Below are 15,386 nucleotides of genomic sequence, written 5' to 3' on the forward strand. Positions count from 1 at the left end.
GTAATACTTATCCTGCAAGCTAAGTATTACTAGCTATCTGAGAAGATCAACATGTAACTTATGAAGCATCCTCAGATGAAAGGTGTTGGAGATAGCACAAAATAGCATTATTAGGGTTTATGCTTTTGAGTAGGAATTGGCCAGCTTTAAAAAAAGCAGGCCTCCACTTTGCAGGAGATCCCCTTTGAAGTACACCCGGTGTACTTGATACCAGCTGTAAATTGCAAGGCAAAAGCTATGAATGAACTGAGGATGCAGCATTCGTGAGGGCGCAGTTATTTTGCAGTATGCAAAATACACTCCACATAAATGAGGGCTTTTGGGTGTGAAGCTTATTTCTGTAGTTTTCGCACCCTTTATTTTTATCACTGTATTTTGAGCTAGCAGATCAGGGATTCATGTAACTTGTAACTCTGAAGTGTTGAGTGATGAATACGTTTCAAAAGCTATAATGTCTAACAGTCCTGGTTGTTAATACTCTCATTTAAGAAAAAATCTGAAAAATTAATAATACATTATGCTATGGGGGAGGGGAGCTGAGCGAGATGTGATTTAATTCCCAAGAAATGTGGTTTCCCCAGCTTGTTAGGCCTGCAAATTCATGGTGATATTATTTATTATTGTTGTTACAACAGGTTCTCATGGTGCTAAGGGCTGTACAAACAGAACAAAAGACAGTCCCTTCCCCAAAGAGCTTAGAATCCGAGTAAGAATCTGAAAGTCACGCTGGCTTGTGAATTGCCAAGAATTAGAAATTCTGCACCTGGAACTCAGTTTGACTAATCTGGCTATACACAAGCCAGCTCTCACTCTCAGCTGTGCTGGCTTTGCAGTGCTAACAGAAGTAGTTTGGTCAGTAAAGTAAGCAGAAAGATAACAAACAAATGCACCTAAGTAGCAGGTCAGAATAAAGGGAACTGTCTAATATCCTAGATTTTTCAAGCCAGTGCTATATTTTAAAAATGTCCCATTAAGTGGATGTACTTAGAGCAGCAGTGAAGTTTGCATTTTGCCTTCAAAACACTCCTCTTTTGGACTCCTTTTTAACCAAACCTGTTGGGTATAACCAGATGCTTAATCACCTCCCACATTTAAACAGCCAGCCAGCCCAGGATCTTGTACCAATTTCACAATAAAACCTGTTTGGTGCATGTGTCTAGGGAGTAGAGGATGCATTGTTGGCAGTCCTCATGCTCTCTTTTTTTTTTTAATGCAAGAGGTGCATGGATGGGAAAATTGGTACTTGGAAAAACAATGGCTCATCAGCTTTTGCTACAGGTCATCACTATGGGCTGGATGGCTGTTTTATGGAATAATAGACCATTTTCAGATGCTGGAAGGTAGGTATCCTGCTACATGTGAACTCTCCACCTGGAATCATTGGACAGGTACTGGAACATTTCACAGAAAAAACCTGCAATTGGTCTTGTCACTGTATGGGCAGGCCACCATGGGACTGTGCGCACCTGTATCTGATTAGATTTTCTAGTACATTAATCTTGTGAGATGAGGTTTTCTGAGAAGGATACTTGAGGGGAAGGGGGAATGGCTTAGCTCAATGCCTGAAGGTCACAGCATTGATAAACACACACTGGAGATGAATTCAGAGGTGTCTGTGTACATTGGATTGGTTGAGGGGTGGAGTTTAAAGCAGAAGGACTTATTCCAAGTGTGCGGTAACCACCCTTAACGTGCCCAAATAGAGCAGCTGGTCATAGAAAGCTTTAGCCAGCTTTCTAGCCAAGGTGTGGTGAGGATCCAGTCTAGCAGGGCTTCCCAGAGACCTATAGAATGTACCTGTGCTTCATATTTGATCTTTCCTAATGAATCATTGCACTACGGGCTGATGCACGGGATCAGCCTTGTTCTGCTGGGTAAAGTCACAGCAGTAAGGACGGTTGCTTGGTTTTGATTCCACTGAAGGTGTTGGAGCTCCAGCCAGACAGGCTGGGTCTATTTGGGGAAGAAACTAATGCTGAGCTCACTCGGGTTGGGCACTAGTCCTGCCCTTGCATGAGCACAGCCAGAGGGGCGGGAATAACAGCAGCACCACCATACAGTGGGACTTTGTATGGAGCAGTGAGACATCTGCTTCCCCCAGTTAAGGAAGCTTTTCCTGCATGTTGCTTGTAAACAGAACAGTTTGTCTAAAGTGGAGAATAAATTCCCTCCTTCTCTGTGTATATAAAAGAGCCCCCAGGCCTCCAGCCCCATCCCCCTGCTCCCTAGTGTGCTGACCAAGGAGCAAAACACTCGCTCCTCTGTGCTAGTTCAGGTGTTGCTTGTGCTCTTGTGGTGGCAGCACGAGGAGCGCTGCTTCGTTGCCCTGGTGAGACCGCAAACTGCCTGGTTCTGAGCACGAGTGCGGAAGAACAGTCCAAGTGTCTCAAAGTTTCAACACAGTGATTGACTTGGCGGTGGGGGATGGGGGTGGTGGTAGCTTGTGCACCTACATTGAGTCCGAAGCAGCTTGTCTGATGCTTACAACTGGGGGATGATGTTAGAGCTGCTGCTATTGATTATCTACAATGTCTTGCTTTTTAATCTAATTGCAGGAGCTGGTAACTGAAGACCAGAGAAGAGAAGAAGCTGCTATTGAATGCTCATCATCTGTTTCCTTTAGAAATGTGAGGTGCTGGTTAAGAGACTCAGATAAACTCCCTCTGTGTTGGCTAAGCACTCGCAGCCCTAACCTTCCTGCAGAAACTGTCCTTCACATATCTGGCTGCTGTCCTGAAATCATCCCGACCAAGGTAATTGGACAGAATGCTGTTAACCCTTGATACCAGAGATTCTCAAAAACTAACTCCATACACGCTGGTGCCAAGGAGCTAGCAGAGTTCAAACGGTCTGAATCCGAATGCTCTACAAGTTACCTCCTGTAGGGTGTTTGCATTAATCATTACTGGACTCCTGCATGTCTTTGCATTAAAATGTGTTGTGGCTGTTTACCCCTGCATGGTACTGATGGTGCATTTCTCTCATAGGGATTGCAGTGCCAGGTCAGGCCATTGGTCCATGTGGGCCCCCTCACACTGGGGGTAAGCTCTCAAAGTGGTACGGCTCTCCCTGATGAGGAGTTAGGCATCTGAATGTTTGGGTCCCTCTAAGTTTCCCTCTAGAGACCTTGAATGTGTACTAGTCCTCGGGTGTCCCAGGGTCAGATCAGCCACAGCTCTAAGGCTGCCTGTTGTGCCCATCCACCTAGATGTGAAAAGGAGCTGCCATTCAGACTGTAGATGGTGTATGGGGGAGTCGAAGCAAAAAGCCTTTTAAACAAAATATTCTCATTGCTGTTTTGATTAGGCCTAAAAGTTCATCTGTAAGGGAGCTGGGATGGGGGATTCAGGAAGGTTAGGGTGGCAAGTGCTTAGCCAACACAGAGGGAGTTTAGTCTGAGTCTCTTGAAATGGTGCCTTATCAATAAAACAGTTGCACTGGGCCCTAACACCGCACCTCATACATGGTGCCCAGTGCATGCTGCTGTTTGAGCACCTCTGGCCTGGCACCCCTCTCTAGTCTCGCTCAGACTCTCTTGTGCAGTGGGGCCTTTTATACTCAGTGGTGTTTAGTTTTGAGCAGGAGTGTGTGTAGGTGTCCTTGTGCTTCATGGGGAAGGTGATGGGAATGTTTAATTTCTATAAGGACTGGGGTGTCAGGAGTATTATGCATGCTGGAATGTCCCCCCGGTCCAGCACCTCGTGTCAGGTGAGCTGGATAACATTAAAGCATGAGAATATCCAGCCAGATCCTGGTCCATAGCTCTGTCCCATCTGTGTCTGTCCAGCAGAGCAAAGGGGACAGAGGGCAGCCAGGGATTTCCCTGACATCAAGCTGGCATAACGGGTTTTCATGCTACCTGCCCCCTTCTCCTGGGGCAAAGGAAGTGCAGGAGTGGGCCTCCCTAAAGCATGGTACACTCCAACCATTCTTGGCCCAAAGAGCAGTCTCAGGAGAACTGCTGTAGTCAGCATAGTTTCAAGTAGTCCTTAGGCTGCATTAATTACGCTAGAAGATATTTCCGTCCCCGGCTGGCTCCAGCATCGGCGTGTCAGCCAGACATAGGATCTGGCCCATCACATTCTAGTCAAATCTGCCTTGTCCTGTTCCCCTCCACTGCACAAAAGAGATTTGATATTCTGAGTAAAGAGCAAAGGCCCCTCCTCACTCTTCGCCTAGCATCACTACTTGATCCTGCACAGGAAGGATAATCCTGCGCTTGACATCCGCTTGTCACCATGGAAACACATATAGGGAGTGAAGTGTGTTTGGTCAGAAAGCAAGTGTAGCAAAATCCCCTTTTGCCACCCTGCCATTCTGACAAGAAATAAAAATGTGCTCTAGTTAGTGAGCTCTTCCTGCACCCATTGCTGCATCCACGAGATACTCTCTTGGTAGGGATTTCGGTGTTCCACGCCTGGCATTGTGGTTTAGTAGGTCCCACTTGCAAACCCGATGAGAGAAATGTCTGAAAACTTGTGATAATGGGTCAGTAGCACCTTCCCCTCTATTAGCATCAGCTCTGTTATAAAACTTGTTGGGTAGTTGTTTTTTTTTAAGTCTTTGCAACTTGAAAGTATTTCTCTTGAGGGCAGAGTTAAATAGTCAACTTCTTAGCAGCAAAGCAAACTATACATCTTTAATTTGGCCATTAAAACTAGTCTGTGAAAATCCCAGTGCATGCAGAATAACGCTCCCTAACAATTGTATGTAGTGGCAGCATGTCTCTAACCTCCACGCTCCAGATTGGCACAGTCTATAACACCTCTAAAGAATGCATTCTGCAGTGTCCTGTTAGGGCAGCATGTTCTCCTCCAGAGGGCAGATGTCATGGGACTGCTTTTAGGCTAACTATTCTGATGCATTGCCTCAAAGACTTGTGGAGGCAGGAAGGTGCACAGACCTCAGACACTGAGCGTGCCCATCAGCACCAGGGCAGGAATTGAAACAGCATTGAAAGAGCTACCTCTGGGATCACCCAAAGAGCTTGGTGTTGGCCTTCAGGCTTGTCTACAGTGGGAAAGTTATTGAAATAGCTGTTCCGGATGAACTCCCTGTGTGGACTTTTACTGCTGAGTAAGAGAACCCTTTTCTAATTTAGTTTAAAGATTAATCCACATCCAAAGTGGATTAAGCTAAATGAGAACAAGGCACTCGTATTCTAGAACAGAACGTCTACACAGGGTCTTAAACAGATGTAGCTATTCTGGGGAAACTTCCATGTGCAGAGACCCTGACTGCTCCAGGTGATGCTAGTGGGAGGCACTGGCTTCAGTGGAGCAGTTAGGCCAAAGCTGCATGTGTCTCAAACTCCCGCTCTCTAGTGTTAAAGGGCAAGGAAATTCTCAGTTGGGTTTAGGGCAGAGTACCCCGTCCCCCCACTATGTGATCATGGAAATAATCCCCTGTTGTCAGTCAGTGCTGTGTCTTGTCCCAGCCTGTCACCTGCAGCACTCCTACTGACAAGCTCTGACCTTACCCTGCCTGCCCCACCTTCTGCCCTTTCATCTTAGTAGGGTGTTAGCAACATGTACTTGTGACCTTACAGCTAACTTGTTATCAGAATCTGGGTTGAGTTTTGATCTAAAAGATCCATGCAATAAATAACCAACATACCCACGCCCTTTCAAAGCATACCCAAAAGGGGTCTGGCAGCGTGGGGGCGCCTAACTGAAATAGAAGCAAGCTGTTTATAACCTTTATCTAGTAGGTTGCAGATAAGTTACTGCAACTGCAGGGGTGTTTTTGTTCTTAACCCTCTGAAAGATAAGACCTTAACTTGAAAGGGGACATCTTGGAGAAGAGGACATTTACTCCGATGTCTCCTCTGCTCCGCCAGAGCTAGGCAAAGCGGTGCTGAACTCTGCAGTCAGCTGCTCTTGAGGTTACAAACTCTCTGCTGCTCTAACACCCCCAGGTTTTTTTTATTGCATTTTTTTTATTTGTGGGTTTGGATTGTGAGGAATCAATCCCTTTGATTCTTTTCAACCCACTCTCCACGTTCATTATCCTTGGTTTGTGAGCAGTCAGTTCATTTAGTCTGTCACCCCCACCAACTGCTGGAGGGATCCATCTCTGCTAAAACACAGGACAGCAGCGTATCCCTGAGCTGTGCTGAAGCCTGGCCCTGTTCAAGGCTTTCAAGGCACTTAGGAAAGTGTGCTCCAGAATGAAACCGGGCTGTAATCCTTTCTAGCAGGGCCTCTAGCAGTGCTGGTGGTGTAGGCACTCCCCTATGAGGTCTCAATCTCACATGAACTCAGAGAAAAATTGTAGCTGCTTTGCTTAGAAAAGCTGTTGTGTTGCATGTCTTCAAAGCCCCATGGGCATTGGCTGAGGTTGTAGGGGAATGGCCTGGGGAATGTCCTAATGAACAGGGGGACCACTTCAAAAAGTGTGGGAAAATATCTGAAGCTCTTCTGTCTGTCACCCTCAAACTGGCAGCTGGAAGGTGCTTGCCTGTGACCAAGTTTCAGTCTGGACCAAAACTGTGACTGAATCTTAATCCCTTGAAAATAGTGGTTCCTATTGGCACCCAGATGCAGCTGTGACTAGTGGTACACATAGGAACTGTGTACAATTGGCCAGATCCTCCTCTAGTGTGAATCGGCGTCAGTGGAGCCATGTATGTCTACAACGGCCTGAGGATCTGGTCCAGAATATCTAACTCTAAAATGCTGTGTTCTTGCTGAAATGGACCCTCCAAAGGCAGTTGTACCTGAGCTGGAAACCAGGGCTATGTTGTCAGAGACCACCCAGCATCTTCTGCCTTGTGCAGAAATACAGCCCTTTTCCTAACGGAGCCAGATCTGGTGTTTGGACAGTGACTCCTGCAGTGAGACACAGGACCCAGTTCATTGGTGCCCTTGTGGCTTGTCACAGCAGCTTTGCAGTGGTGGGAGTGACTGTCTCAAGGCACAGGACAGCAGTGAGCTGGGGCAGAATGTCTGTACGCAGGATAAATCAGTGGTGGTTTTCCTTACAAGAAAGCTACCTGACCACCCAGCAACTTGATGCTCCTCCAGGGTTAGAAACAAAGGGAAGTTTGAGAAGCCTGTTGGCGAAAGTTACTCTCTGGTTTCCTCTTTTTAAAAAAAAAAGTGCATTTGAGCTAAAGCTTTATTTTTGGATGTGTTCAGGCTGGACTGAAAACCTACAATTTGCTAGTCTGATTATGGGTACATAGGGCCATTAGCAACAATGTAACTAGCTAATAGCCATTGGGCCACCATTCCTGCACTAGTTAGGTGCAGTTCTGAAAACGGGGGTCCCACAACTTGGTACCAGATTTTCAAGATTACCCAGGAGCTTTTGTTTTGTTTCCCATGTTTTGGAAATGCCTTTGTTGGTTTGGTTTATATCAATTGAAAAGAGATTTAAGCTAAACCACCCCACTAAGCCACTCTTCTACTGGAATAAGAGTGCCCCTGCAGGCGGGTTACACCACTGGCATCACTAGTCCTAAACAGCTGCATTGATCTGAGTTCCAGTCATGCCCATCACTCATTTCTCAGTTTCCAAAGCATACAGTATTAGGAAATACAAAATTAAGATTTAAACGTAAATTCCATTGTCTTGTAAAACAGCAACACTCCTAATTCAGAATCACAAAACCACCCCCCACCCCCAGCCTTAGCTTGAGCCAAATTACCAATTCTAATGAAGCTAATTTTGAGTCTGAAGTGCAATAGCTACAGTATCTTCATCAGTGTGTATAACTTATGGTAAAGCATAACATTGACACTGACCTTAGGTGTAAACAAAATACCAATCACAGTGACTAACCTATCTCCAGCCTTGGCAGTCTGTAAAACATGGTATCAGTCAGCTTCATGGCATTCCCCTGATAGTCAAGACCTAAATCCCATTTTCAAAAGTGAACGAGAAACTTGAGTTTAATGTAAACAGATTGTGGTGGTCCAAAGTACTGTTCCTTGAACACTTCTCTTTTGGAAGCTATTTCTAAAATCTTTCATGAATGAAAGAAAAAATCTGCATAATTTTGAAGCCTGTGATGCAAAATTTAAAACAGAAGGACAACATCAGCTAGGGGAAACTGTCAGAGCTCTACACTGGAGCAATGGCAGTCTGTACCGGCAGCCAGCTGTGGCCCAGAGCTAACGAAGAAGGTGACTTAAACCTGGTTGTGTAAAGGCTTATCTAAACGTGCTTTTCTGTAGACACGTGTGGTCCCATTGAATGGGACTCCGCACATAGCATTAAATACACGTTTGCAGGACCCAGGGTTATGAGTCAGCCGTGCATGTCACACGAGTTTGGCTTTCAGAAGCAGAGAACTTTTACGTTGGGATGGTATCAGAGGGGTAGCCGTGTTAGTCTGGTTCTGTAGAAGCAGCAAAGAATCCTGTGGCACCTTATAGACTAACAGACGTTTTGCAGCATGAGCTTTCGTGGGTGAATTCCCACTTCTTGCATCTGAAGAAGTGGGTATTCACCCACGAAAGCTCATGCTGCAAAACGTCTGTTAGTCTATAAGGTGCCACAGGATTCTTTGCTGCTTCTACGTTGGGATGGGTTCGTTCTGTTGGTGGTTAGTGCTGTGCCCTTTGAACTTGAGCTGAAGCGAGAGCTCAGTTTGAATGGGCCCTGGGATGATTCTGGTTTGGGAAGGTTCTTTAAGAAAGCATTCAGTTCCCTGGTGCTGCAGTGCATTAGCTCTGCTGCCTTTGCTTTGATCGTGTTTTTTAGCTGTCAGTCTAAAATAGTTTCAAAATTGTGTTTTGGGTCCTGCAAAGGGAAACAAACACTTCAAGCACCTGCCAGAATTAATCCAGGTAAAAATGTCTGATTTGGGGAGGGGGGGAAATAAACTTTTTAATAACCCCGCCCAGGTCCCTGCAGTCCTGGGGTTCTCACAATGCAAGTGACTCCTTGTTTATCTTCGCTGCCTGTGACTAAATTTTTTAAAGCACAGATGGTTCCAAGGCCTGCAGCTGTGCTTGTCAGACAGGAGTGTGAAATCCTCTTTATTTATGTGCGGAGCACTTAGAGCAGCCTGGAAGCTGAGCATCCTTCCCACCAGGCTGGAGAAGCATCTCAAATGCTGTTGACCCCTTTATGGCACCTTAAGAAGCGGCATATTTCTGTCAATACCTTCAGCAAATTGTGTGTTGTCTATTTCATGTTGGCCATGAAATACAGACCGCCTGCTGGAAACCTTATTTCAGAATGTCAACGCTGGGAGCTTTGAAGGGCGGGCAGCGTTCGCAGCCCTCACATTCGCTCCTAACACGCGGCAGGCTCCCCGCGGGGCCGAGAGTTGCTTTTCTTGCTTTGCGAGGCGCTTTGTGGCTGGAAGGCTGCAATGGAGGCTTTGGCTGTGCAATCTCCTTCTGGGCTTTGCTTCCAGACTTGTTTAAATTGGGTTCTTTGCAGACTTGCTTTTCTCAGCCTCTGTGTTTGTGTTTCAGCCTGAGAGGATAAAAGCATTTAGCCACTACCCGTTCCACGGTGGAGTGAATAATCCCCACCAAGGAGGCTGGCAGGAATACTTCTTAATTGCAAAAATAAAGTGTCAACCCAACTGTTAATTTGGCATTTATCCATAATCAGTGAGCGCTAGGGCAGGCCTGTTCCTGAGGTAAGCTGCAGCTGATGGCCCGAGGCGCAGGGCTGGCTCCAGGGATTTTGCCGCCCCAAGCAGCCCAAAAAAAAAAAAAAGCCGCGATCGCAGTCTGCGGCAATTCAGCGGGAGGTCCTTCGCTCCCAGCGGGTGTGAGGGACCCTCCCTTGCCACCAAATACCTGAAAGTGCCGCCCAGCTCCGGAGTTGCCGCCTCAAGCACCTGCTTGATAAGCTGGTGCCTGGAGCCGGCCCTGCCGAGGGCAAGCCAGAGACCTTATCCTGTTATTGCAGATACAAGGAGCCAGCAGGGTGGGGGGGGGACAGAGTTGAGCCCTGGGGTGGATGTTGCCCTGTGAGCTGAGCCGAGGTCGGATTCTAAGGCAGGGTGACTGGGGTCACTAGTTTGGGGCATGGAAGGATGAGCTTTAAAGTGCCTGGTTTGTTTCTGGGTCCCTGGGGGACTCCCCATTGGCTTTGGCTTGGGAGGGCGACAAGGTGGCAATTACCTCTCAAAATGCTGCCCTGGTAGGCCTGGCCCTGTGGCATCATGGGAGAGGGGACAGGAGTGACCTCTGCAGGGAGGGTTTGAGCCCACCCCTTACACCAGCGACCCCTCCCCAGCCATGGCAGAGCGCAGCCCACCCTGTGGGCATGAGGGGGAGCTGGGATCTGCATGCCCCTGCACAGCAGCCTCCCTCAGGGCAAAGCACCCCTGGCTCCTGAGGAAATGGCCTGGCTCCTTGGCCTCAGGCACTGCGCAGCCTGTCCCACCCCACCCCTTTAACACCAGCCCTGCGCTAGCGCTTTAACGTGGCTTGTGTGGTCACTCTAAAAAACCCACCTCCCCGAGGGGCGGCGCTCCCAGCGCTGATGCACTGTCTACACTGGCATGTTCCAGTGCTGAAACTTGCAGTGCTCGGGGGGGGGGGGGTGTTTTGTCACACCCCTGAGTGAGAAAGTTGCAGCGCTGTAAAGTGCCAGTGTAGATAAGCCCGCACCCTCTTCTGCCAAGCAGCAGGGCCCCGCGCCGCCTGAGCCTTTCTGGAAATCAGGAGGATGGCGGCGTAGTTCATGTAGCAGCTGCTTCTTCCCCTGAGCTGGGAGCACCTGCTGGCAGGCCTTGTGCCTGTAACCCACAACGGGGGGGGCGGGGGGGAGGACGGACGGACAGACAGAAGAGCTGTCCCTTCTGCTCCTGCTGTCTGGGCCAATGGAGATGTCAGGAAAATGGGGGAGGAGGTGGGGGCAGGGAAGGACGGGACAGGGCGCAGAGGGGGCAGGTGGGGGCAGGGAAGGACGGGACAGGGCGCAGAGGGGAGAGGTGAAGCTGGGGACTGGGGCAGGGAAGGATGGGATGGGGTGCAGGGGGGGAGGTGGGGACGGGGAAGGACAGGAGAAGAGGTGGGACGGGGGTAGGGAAGGACGGGATGGGGCACAGGGGGAGGAGGCAGTGACGGGCAGGGAAGGACAGGACAGGACGGGATGGGACACAGAGGGGGAAGGCAGGGATGGGGGCAGGGAAAGATGGGATGGGGCTGGGGGGGAAGGTGGGGGCTGGGGCAGGGCAGGACGGAATGGGGCCAGAGGGGTGAACGGGGGCAGTGAAGGACAGGATGGGACGGGGCCAGAAGAGCGAGGGGGGGACAGAGAGGGGGGAGGCGGGAGGGTAGCAGGGCAGGACAGGATGGGGCACGGAGGAGACGGGGGTGGGGAAAGATGGGACGGGGTGCAGGGGGGAGACGGGGAAGGATGGGACGGGGCCAGAGGGGTTGGCGGGAAGGGTGGCGGGACGGGACACAGAGCGAGGGCAGTGAAGGATGGGATGGGACCAGAGGGGGTGAGGAGGGACCAGGTGGTGAAGGATGGGGTGGGACCAGAGGGGGGAACGGGGGCAGGGTAGAACGGGATGGGACCAGAGGAGGAAACAGGGCAGGGAAGGACCGGATGGGACCAGATGGGGGCGAGGGGGGAACGGGGGCGGTGAAGGACCGGGGGGGGGGGAACGGGGCAGGGAAGGACTGGGCCAGAGGGTCATGAATTTCTATGCAGCCCTGCACACCGCTTATGGGGGAGGGATTCCGGCTCCTGAGGGAGCTCAGGATGGCACCAGAACACACAGGAGGAGACAGACAGGCCAGACCAACCGGCTCCTCTGCCATGGGGCACAGGGTGGCTTCCTGCAGGGCCAGCTCTGGGCCTGTTCGACTCGTCGGCCCCTGTGCAGACACAAGACCCTCAGCTGACCAGCTCCAAGGACGTGCGCCTCAGTTTCCTTCTGAGCGATGTGGGGGCTCATGATCCCAACACCCTCCCAGGGCCCTGCGGGCAGGGAGCCTGCAGTGAAAGCAGCGAAGGGACCCCAGAAGGGCTGGGGTCTGCCTGCTGCTCTGCTCCAGCTAGGGCAGGGCTCTTAGCGGAGAGGTCATCACCTCCCTGCCCTTCCCATAGTGCTCAAGGGGAGGGGCCTGGCTGGCCGGGAGGAGGGGAAGGGTTCAAGGCTCTGTCCTGTCTCCCAGGGCTGCTGCTCTGATGGGAACAACGAATACCCAGCACACAGCACGGCTAAAGGTGAAATGCCCCCTTTCCTTTTCCTCAAAGGATGGTCATCAAAATAAGAGACTAAACATTTTGCCTCCAAAAAAGGCTGCAATAAGTTTTAATTCCGGTTGTTTTGCTGAATCTGTTTCAATATAAACACTTGTTTTGATTTTGTTCTTGTGTTTAATTAAAAAACTTTCAGCTTGAGAATACAAACAAACCAGGCTGCTGGGGCAGCAGATGGCGCTGGAGAGCTGGTAGAGGGAATCCCCTTGTCAAGTCTCCCTTGCCTGCTTCACTGCTGGGAGGGTGGATGGTTTAGCGATCAGGACTCCAGGACTGTGTTCCCAACTCTGGGGTGAGAGTGGGGCCTAGTGATTAGAGTAGGGAGGGGGAGGGGCTGAGAGCCAGGACTCCTGGGTTCTATTCTTAGCCCTGGGGTGGGCGTGGGGTCTAGTGATTAGAGCAGGAAGTGGGAGGGGCTGAGAGGCAGGACTCCTGGGTTCTATTTCCTGGCTCTGTTGCCTGGGGAGGTGAACACAGCTTCCCACATCAATAACATGGCTTTCCAGAGTGCACTGAGCATCCCACCACCATCCTGGGATGGGTGCCCGAGGGATTGTCTGCCAGGCTCAAGGGGGCTCCATTCCCCAGTGCCCCCCACCCAGAACCTGCATTTCCATGCCTGGAATCCTCTCTCCCTGGGCCGGGAGCCTCAGACACTGCCAGCAAGAGACGGTGCCCAGGCTGGCTGGGGGAGGCTGGAAAAACTGGCTGACTCAGAGAGGAGAAGGATGAAATGAGACCTGCACTGACCCAGCCCCTGCCTTGTTCTGCCTCCCCCGCCCCCATCCTGCCTTAGCAGGGCAGCACGGGGGATGGAGCTGGCAGGGCAAGGGGGCAGCAGTGGCTTGGGGGTAGCAGTAGCAGCGTGTGCCGTGCTGTGGAGGGGCTGCAGGTGACACTGGGACCAGCCCCTGTCCTGGGCTGGCTCCCGAGGGGGGCGGCTCTGCAGAGTTCTCTCCAGGCTGCAGGCCATGGGGCTGGGCATCCTGCTGGGCAGGGAGAGGGGGGTTCCCTTGGCATCGCTCAGGGTCTCTCCCAGCCCTGCAGGTCTGGGCCACTGTGAGGTGGGCAGCCCAGGGGACCCGCTCCCAGTGGCTGGGCTTTGGTGAAGCATGTGGGCGGGCAGGGCTGGGGGCTCTCTCCAGGGCAGAGCAGTCACAGAAACACCTGCCCCAGGGGATGCTGGGATGCTGCCTTCTCCTGGGGGGAGTGGGAAGGGGGCTGTCCCTGCCCCGTGCCCTGGAGCTGCCTGTCACTACAGCTGTTACCGATACCCCTAGAGACGAGGTGGGAGCCACACGAGCCCTGCTTCAGGGCCGGGCACGGCCGGCCGCGCGTCACAGCAACGCGCAAGGTGCCGGGATTGCTCAGCGTGAGCCGTTAGCACCTGCTGGAAGGGGGCAGGCGAGGGAGAGTGGCCTGTTAACATAGGACAAACAGGGGGGCTGGTGGGTTACTGCCTCAATTCCTAACTGCTAGACCAGGGGTGGGCAAACTACGGCTCGTGAGCTGGATCCGGCCCATCAGGGCTTTGGATCTGGCCCGTGGGATTGCCACCCCCATGGCGCTGCAGGCCCCACGCTGCTCCTGGAAGTGGCCGGCTCGGGCCCCAGGGGGCGGGGGGGGGGCAGAGGGCTCTCCATGTTGCCCTCATCTGCAGGCACCGCCCCCCTGCAGCTCCCATTGGCCGGGAATGGGGAACTGCGGCCAATGAGAGCTTTGGGGGAAGTACCCGCAGGCGACAGCAGCACACAGAGCCCTCTGCCCTCCCCCCCAGGGCCACAGGGACGTGGTGCCCTCTGCTTTGGGGCCAGGGCAGGCAGGCAGCCTGCCTGAGCCCCATTGTGCACCGCTGCCACCCCGGAGCCGCTGCACGTAAGCAGCGCCGGGCCAGAGCCCAAACCCCGAACCCTTCCTGCACCCTACATCTCAACCCCCTGCCCTGAGTCCCCTCCTGCACCCCAACCCCCTGTCCTGAGCCCCATGCCACACCCCTCCTGCGCCCCAACCCCCTGCCCTGAGCCCCCTCATAAACCCAATCCCTTGCCCTGAGCCCTTCCTGCACACCGCACCCCCTCCCACACCCCCTCTCTCCCGCACCCCAACCCCCTGCCCCAGCCCTACATGCATGGCCCGGCATGCAATTTCCTCACCCAGACCTGGCCCTTGAGCCAAAAAGTTTGCCCACCCCTGTGCTAGACACTGAAAGTCATGGGCTAAACAGACACTGGCTCTCTGGCTTATTACAACCACCTGTAACCCACCAGCCCCCTTGTTCTCCTGCACCTGCAGCAGTGTTAATGCGCCACCTCACATGGTCACTTACAACCAGTGATGACCTGCCAAATTTTTAACAACGGGTTCCCTCCTCCCTCCAAAATTTTAACAACGGGTTCCCTCCTTCCCCCCCCCTCCGGGGGGGGGGTCGTGCCCCATCCAACCCCTCATGTTCCTTGACACACACACTCCGAGACCCCTGACCCATCCCCCCCTTCCCTGTCCCCTGACTAACCCCTTGCCGCCCCACCCAACCCCTCCTCTGATTCTCAATGGCCCCCCAGAACCCCTACCCCATACAACTACCCCTTCTCTCTGTCCCTGAGAGCCCCCACCACCTCATCCAACCCTGCTCTTTCCTGACTGCTCCCCGGGATCCTTGCCCCCATTCAATCCCCCTGTTCTCTGCCCTCTGACCCCCCCACCCCCAAACTCCCCTACCCTCTCTCCAACACCCCCTCCCTGCCCCCTTACCGCGCTGCCTGGACGTGGCTGGGCCAGGACAGGAGTCGCGCGGCCGGAGCCGGAGGATGCGGCAGGAGCCCAGTGGCCGGAGCCAGGTGGCTGGCCGGGTGGAGCCAGGGAGGGCTGCGGCCAGAGCTGGAGCCGGGCAGCCGGGGCCGCCGCCACGCCCAGACCCGCGCTGCCGGAGCCCGGCCCCCTGGCAAAACAGCAGGGGCGGCTGGAGCCACGGGGCCAGGCTGGGCTGGAGGTGGGGGGCCGTGTCCAGAGCCGAGCATCCCGGTAGGTGGGGGCACGGCAGGGCCGGGGGGGGTGCGGCCGGAGCCGGGCGGCCGGGGAGGGGTTGGGGGGGGTCGGGGACGCGGGGCCGTGCCGCAGCCGGTGAGGGTCGGGCGGGGACCTGGGGCCGGGGGGGGGCAGGGCCGGGAACGCGGGGCCGGGAACGCGGGGGGGGACGC

At 53.0% G+C, this 15,386-nt stretch overlaps 1 long non-coding RNA gene across 1 annotated transcript; it reads left to right on the plus strand.

The window, feature by feature from the left end:
• The first annotated feature begins 1,226 nt into the window (after positions 1-1,226).
• LOC123353399 lies at positions 1,227-2,951 on the plus strand. The gene is made up of 2 exons (XR_006574493.1): positions 1,227-1,340; positions 2,556-2,951. It is a non-coding gene; the product is annotated as an uncharacterized LOC123353399 (long non-coding RNA).
• The last annotated feature ends 12,435 nt before the right edge of the window (positions 2,952-15,386 follow it).

The sequence above is a fragment of the Mauremys mutica genome, chromosome 20 (assembly GCF_020497125.1).
Source record: "Mauremys mutica isolate MM-2020 ecotype Southern chromosome 20, ASM2049712v1, whole genome shotgun sequence".
In the NCBI taxonomy this organism is placed as follows: Eukaryota; Metazoa; Chordata; order Testudines; family Geoemydidae; genus Mauremys; species Mauremys mutica.